Source organism: Colobus angolensis, unplaced genomic scaffold (assembly GCF_000951035.1).
Source record: "Colobus angolensis palliatus isolate OR3802 unplaced genomic scaffold, Cang.pa_1.0 Scaffold322, whole genome shotgun sequence".
In the NCBI taxonomy this organism is placed as follows: Eukaryota; Metazoa; Chordata; class Mammalia; order Primates; family Cercopithecidae; genus Colobus; species Colobus angolensis.
Window position 1 is genome coordinate 985,759 of NW_012116511.1, and position 5,991 is coordinate 991,749.

At 37.9% G+C, this 5,991-nt stretch overlaps 1 protein-coding gene across 1 annotated transcript in view; it reads left to right on the forward strand.

Moving 5' to 3' along the window:
* Positions 1-707: 707 nt before the first annotated feature.
* Positions 708-5,991, forward strand: part of SAMD3 (sterile alpha motif domain containing 3) — a 73,668-nt gene continuing 68,384 nt past the window's right edge. Inside the window, exon 1 of the mRNA XM_011951648.1 lies at positions 708-971. The gene's annotated coding sequence lies outside the window, so the exon portion shown is untranslated. The remainder of the gene's footprint in view (positions 972-5,991) is intronic.

Below are 5,991 nucleotides of genomic sequence, written 5' to 3' on the forward strand. Positions count from 1 at the left end.
CACTTTGAGTCACACTGCATTAAGAAGATCCACTACCTTGTGTCCTCTTCTTCCTGTAGAGGTCTACAAAGTCAGACCAGCACTTAATGTAACAGATTAAGAGAGCCCAGCTTGACTGTACCAGCTGAGCAATATAGGCGGATACAGAAATCACCTTTCATGTGTTCTAACAAATGAGTACGTCCAAAAAAAATAGTTTAATAGCTGTAATAGTTTAATAATGTAAGTTCTTGCCACCACTCAGAGCTATAAAACGTTCAACTATCACCTGCACTATCAGGTACACACTGAGCTAGGTAACAGGAATTACATTCCGTCAATGTGTCTGCTAAATAAAGATTTGTGCATTTTAGTTCAATGATGTAGCTACAAAGAAAATGAAGCCTGAAGACACTAGAACCTTCTGAGATACAAAACTTTGAGTCCTTGACTTTGAATTCAACGTCTAAATTCCAATACATTATTATGATATGTGCCTTAAGATTGATATAGCAAATTTTTTTCTGGTTAGTGTTATTTCTTCTAGGAGCTTAAGAAAGGTAACTAAGGAAGAATTAAGTGTAGTCAAAGATATATTATTGTGAACATATATGTGCATACATGGGTATTTGTCACACTTGTCAGAACCTTCTTCCTTTGAGAGGTGCAAACATTAGCTGTCTGAGATCCATCCTGTTTCAAACTTACCTTATGTGTACTGTGAGGCTCCCAATCTTGCTGTCTTTCAATGGGGCAGCCACTACTCAGTTGCTGCCATTCAGAAGTATGAACCCACTATCACCAGAACTTTTGATTTTTCAAGAGAAACCAAGATTCCAGATTCGTAGGTGATATCTTCCATTTTTTCGGATAAAACAAAGTAACCAGAACCACACCCACTAATCAGATTTGCCTGGAGGAGGAGAAGGTGGTCTCTCCTTTGATCTTCTGAACTAGAAGAGATGGACCAAAAGCCTCTCCAGCACTAATCTGTAAATATCACTTTTTACCTTTTCTCTATAAAACTCTAACTTTTCTGATATTAAGATAAAATTCTTTCATTGAGAAAAATTTAAGAGCAGCAGACTACAAACAAAAAACATTAATTCCTCCAAATAGAGATTGCTACTTCTGCCTTCTAGTACATGCTTTCCCAGTCTTTGTGTAACCAAGCATTTCATTCTACTTTTATTTTATTCTTTCCACAAAACTGAATCATACTGTTTTAAATCTATTTTCAGTTAACCACATCCATGACTGTTTCTCTCTATATTGTGATTTTTCTAGATAAAATTTTTAATTACTACATAGTATTTTATTTTAAATATAAATTACTGTATTTCATTGGCCAATTCCTATTGTGGAAATTTTGTCTGTCCAATTTCTTTGCTATTCTGACCATTGCTATGGCAAACACTTTTGTGTTCATTTCTGTTAATGTCTCCAGGCACATTCTTAGAAATGCTATTTTGGGGTCAGAATGTGGAAATATTTTTAATGTTTTTGGCTTGCATTAGTACCCTTTGAAGTTGGATAGATTGGATTCAAATCACTTTTGCCTTTACAAGCAAAGGAACCTTAGGCGAGTTACCCTGTAAACTCCAGGACTTTCATCTATAAAATGGGAATAATATGACAGGGCAAGTTGTCCCCTTAGCAATGTGTAAGATAACATTTGACCTTGCACTCTTGCTAATTTTCACATTTTCCAATGGAATAAATGGAGATGGTATTTAATTCTTTTTATTGCAAATAATGTAGATTTTTAGATACTGGTTTAAAATTTTGTGCAAGAGTTACCTATTCCTATTTTTTTCTATTGGTATATTAATTTTTTAGTTGGTTTTATGGATTATAGAGTTGACCTTGAACAACATGTGTTGGAACCTCTCAGGTTCACTTACATGCAGATTTTCTTCTGCCTCTGCCACCCCTGAGACAGCAAGACCAACTCTCCTCTTCCTCCTCCTCCTCCTCAGCCTACTCACCTCGAGAAGATGGGTGTGAAGATCTTTATGATAATCCACTTCCACCCACATCGTAAATAGCAAATATGCTTTCTCTTCCTTGTTATTTGCTTAATAACATTTTCTTTTCTCTAACTCATTTTATTGTAACAGTACTGTATATAATACATATAACATACAAAATATGTGTTAATTGACTATGTTATCAGTTAAGATTCTGATCAACAGTAGGCTATTAGTAGTTAAGTTTGGGGGTAGTCAAAAGTTATATGCAAATTTTCAACTGCATAGCGGAGTCAGGGTCCCAACCCCTGTGTCACACAAGGGTCAACTGTGATATATATATATACATATGAGTTTTTCCTTTTTAGTCAAATCTATCAATATTTTATTTTTATTATGTAATCTTAGATTATTTTAAACCCTTTTTAATTTTTCATATTTACATATTTAACTTATCTGAGGAATTTATTGTGTAGGTGTTATGAGGCATTTTCCCAACAAAATGTATTGACTAATCCCTTCTTTGTCACCAATTTTAAAGATCTTTTCAGTACTTCCATATGAATATTTATGTTTCTAAGTTTCTATTCTGTTTCAGTATCTGTTCTCTTTTCCTCCAGAACCATGCTGTTAATAGTATAACACTTTTTAACATCTGGAAGTGCAAGTCAAGCATTTTTAGTTATTTTTACCTATTTATTCTTCCACATGAAAACTAGTCTCGCCGGGCGCGGTGGCTCAAGCCTGTAATCCCAGCACTTTGGGAGGCCGAGACGGGCGGATCACGAGGTCAGGAGATCGAGACCATCCTGGCGAACACGGTGAAACCCCGTCTCTACTAAAAAATACAAAAAACTAGCCGGGCGAGGTGGCGGGCGCTTGTAGTCCCAGCTACTCGGGAGGCTGAGGCAGGAGAATGGCATAAACCCGGGAGGCGGAGCTTGCAGTGAGCTGAGATCCGGCCACTGCACTCCAGCCTGGGTGACACAGCGAGACTCCGTCTCAACAAAAAAAAAAAAAAAAAAAAAGAAAACTAGTCTCATAGTAAGTAAAACATATAACCATGCATGATTATTAATTGGAATTGATAAATTAATCCAAAGGTAAATGACATCTTCAAACTATCAAGACTTCTCAGTCACACATCCAGCTTTTGATAAAATTCAATAGCACAGTTCACAGTTACCATCTCTGGCAAAACCCCCTAGGATAGTAATCTGTGCTGCTAAACCATAAGCTTTGGCTGTCAACGAGGCAGAAGCAGGGATAAACCATATAAGTTTGACTCAAAGGCCAAAACACCAGGGTGTTTGTGACTCAAAATTTCCAAAGTTCTGGGACTCTGGCTCATTGCTATTTTTGTTCATTAATTTAACTAAACCTCCCAGATAAGTGATTGTTTAGTTTCTTTGAAAATACAAAAATTGGCTGGGCACAGTGGCTCCCGCCTGTAATTCCAGCACTCTGGGGGACCAAGGCGGGTAGATCACAAGGTCAGTAGTTCGAGACCAGCCTGGCCAACATGGTGAAACCCCATTTCTACTAAAAATACAAAAATTAGCCCGACATGGTGGCACGCACCTGTAATCCCAGCTACTCAGGAGGCTGAAGCAAAAGAATAGCTTGAATCTGGGAGATGGAGGTTGCAATGAGCTGAGATTGTGCCACTGCACTCCACACTCCAGCCTGGGTGACAGAGCAAGACTCCATTTCAAAAAAAGAAAAAGAAAAAAATATAAAATATGAAACTTAAGTTACTATGACTGTGCTCACCACTTTTTCCTTCAAATTTATTGGAGGTGTTGTGAATTACAGACAACTCTGATAAGTCTTGCTAGATAAAAAGAACCAACGGAGACACTAATCTTCACAAAAGTAAGATTTTAATAACTTAAGCCATAGGAAATTACTGATCTTGAATTCTTGTATGTTCAAAAACAGCTGTTTCAGCAGAATTCTCAATTGCAACAATGTGGAACCAACCCAAATCCCCATCAATCAACAAGTGGATAAAGAAACTGCGGTATATATATGATGGAATACTACTTAACCATAAAAAGGAATGAATTAATGGCATTCGCAGTGACCTGGTTGATACTGGAGACTATTACTCTAAGTGAAGTAACTCGGGAATGGAAAACCAAATATCGTATGTTCTCACTCATAAGCGGGAGCTAAGTTATGAGGATGAAAAGGCATAGGAATGACACAGTGGACTTTGGGGACTCAGGAAAAGATGGGGGAAAGGGTGAGGGATAAAAGACTACAAATTGGGTGCAGTGAATACTGCTCCAGTGATGTGTGCACCAAAATCTCACAAATTACCACTAAAGAACTTACGCATGTAACCAAACACCACTTGTTCCCCAGTAACCTACGGGAATAAAAATTTTTAAAAAGTAAAATAAAAATAAATCCTTATAATTAAAAAAATGACTGTTTCAAATGCTTTAGCATAATGGATACAGACAGCCCCTTTTGGTGTGTTTCACCTGCTTGGTGTCTGTAAGCTTTATAGATGTCACTCCCTTTCAGACCAGGATGTATGAAAAAAATTAATATTTTTGTTTCTTAAATGTTTAAAACATTAACATAAATATCTATGTTTTCAAAAACAAAGGAAAATTGGTGCGTGCATGAATGTTTAGTAAAGGCTAAGGCCTTCCATCTCATACACAATTTGCTTCAAGAAAGAATGCTTTTCTGTCATTTATTTGACTCAGCGGCCTAAATAATCTTTCCAAAGCATGGAACCTACTCTCAGTTCAATGACTCTCCCAAGCTTAGGCATATCTATAAACTCTTAACATTCTAAGCCTTTCTGCAATCTTCAGACCCTGTCTCCTGTAGTTCCCTACCATGTGGTTGCTATTCCAAGCAGCATGGTCCTCCCTGAGGTTCCAAAACATGACTCGTTTATTTCTGGTTTTTTACTTTGAGTTCATTATATTGGTTCTGCTTTCTCCAGTTTCTTTGCTATCTAAACTATGTCCATTATTTAGATTCCAAATCAAGATCCATTCGCTTCCAGGACACTGTGGGAAACTCCAGCCCCAGGGTACTTTCTAAAGCTTCCATCATAGTTGGCTGTATATCATATTCTGCTTATCTTATGTATCTTATCTTCTTAGTAGGCTTCTTACTTCTTTAGTGTATCATCATCCACCCCACTTTGGGCTATCTATCTAGTCAGTAAACATCTTGGTGACTAACATATGCAAAGTATTTGAGTTGAATATTTCAGTTTTTATTTCATGTGGTCTGGCAATGGTTGGAAGAATATCATCAGGCCATAGTGGATGAGATGTTATGTTCCACTGGAACGCCATGCTGCTATTGAGACACCGGAGTATGAAGAGGTCCCTGGAGAACCTCCAACCAGCCTGTGCACTAAGAGAATGGGGTGGAGCCATGGAAGTTCACGCAGTTTGCAGCAAGGAGGACCTGGCCTCTCTCTTATTCTGGTGTGGGAAACTTGGAATTCAATCTGTGAGGTGAGAAGCATATACTAGCAGGATTCTCGCTCTGCTGAGAGCCACTCTTTCCCCCTTTTTTCCTTTTCGCCCAATAAATTCCATTTTTCTCACCCTTCAAAGTGAATATGAGCCTTATATTTCATGGCTGTGTGACAAGAACCCAACTCTTAGCTGAACTAAAGAGTCCTACAACACTATCACCTCCCATGGTAGCAAGGCTGCTACCCAAGAGAATTGCCCGACATTGTTGTATGTGACAGCCACATCCTTGTTTCTGTACCTCAATTTTCCTTCTTTTATACACGCGCAGCCTGGAACTGATTTTTGATAAATGTTCCATCCCTTCGAGTTCAGCCACGGTAGGAGATACTTTTTCTCAGAGCAGAATGAGGTATTGATCCAGGAGACAGCATATGCCGCCAGCAAAACTTTTAGGAATCTTTTATTGTCTCAGCTTTTGGACTTCAGAGGAATAAAACTAAAAATGCAAATAGAAAGATGACAAAAAGTTTTCATAATTCCTTAAAAAGTGCTCTTTGGTGATTGATGTTTTTATGTTAGATTGC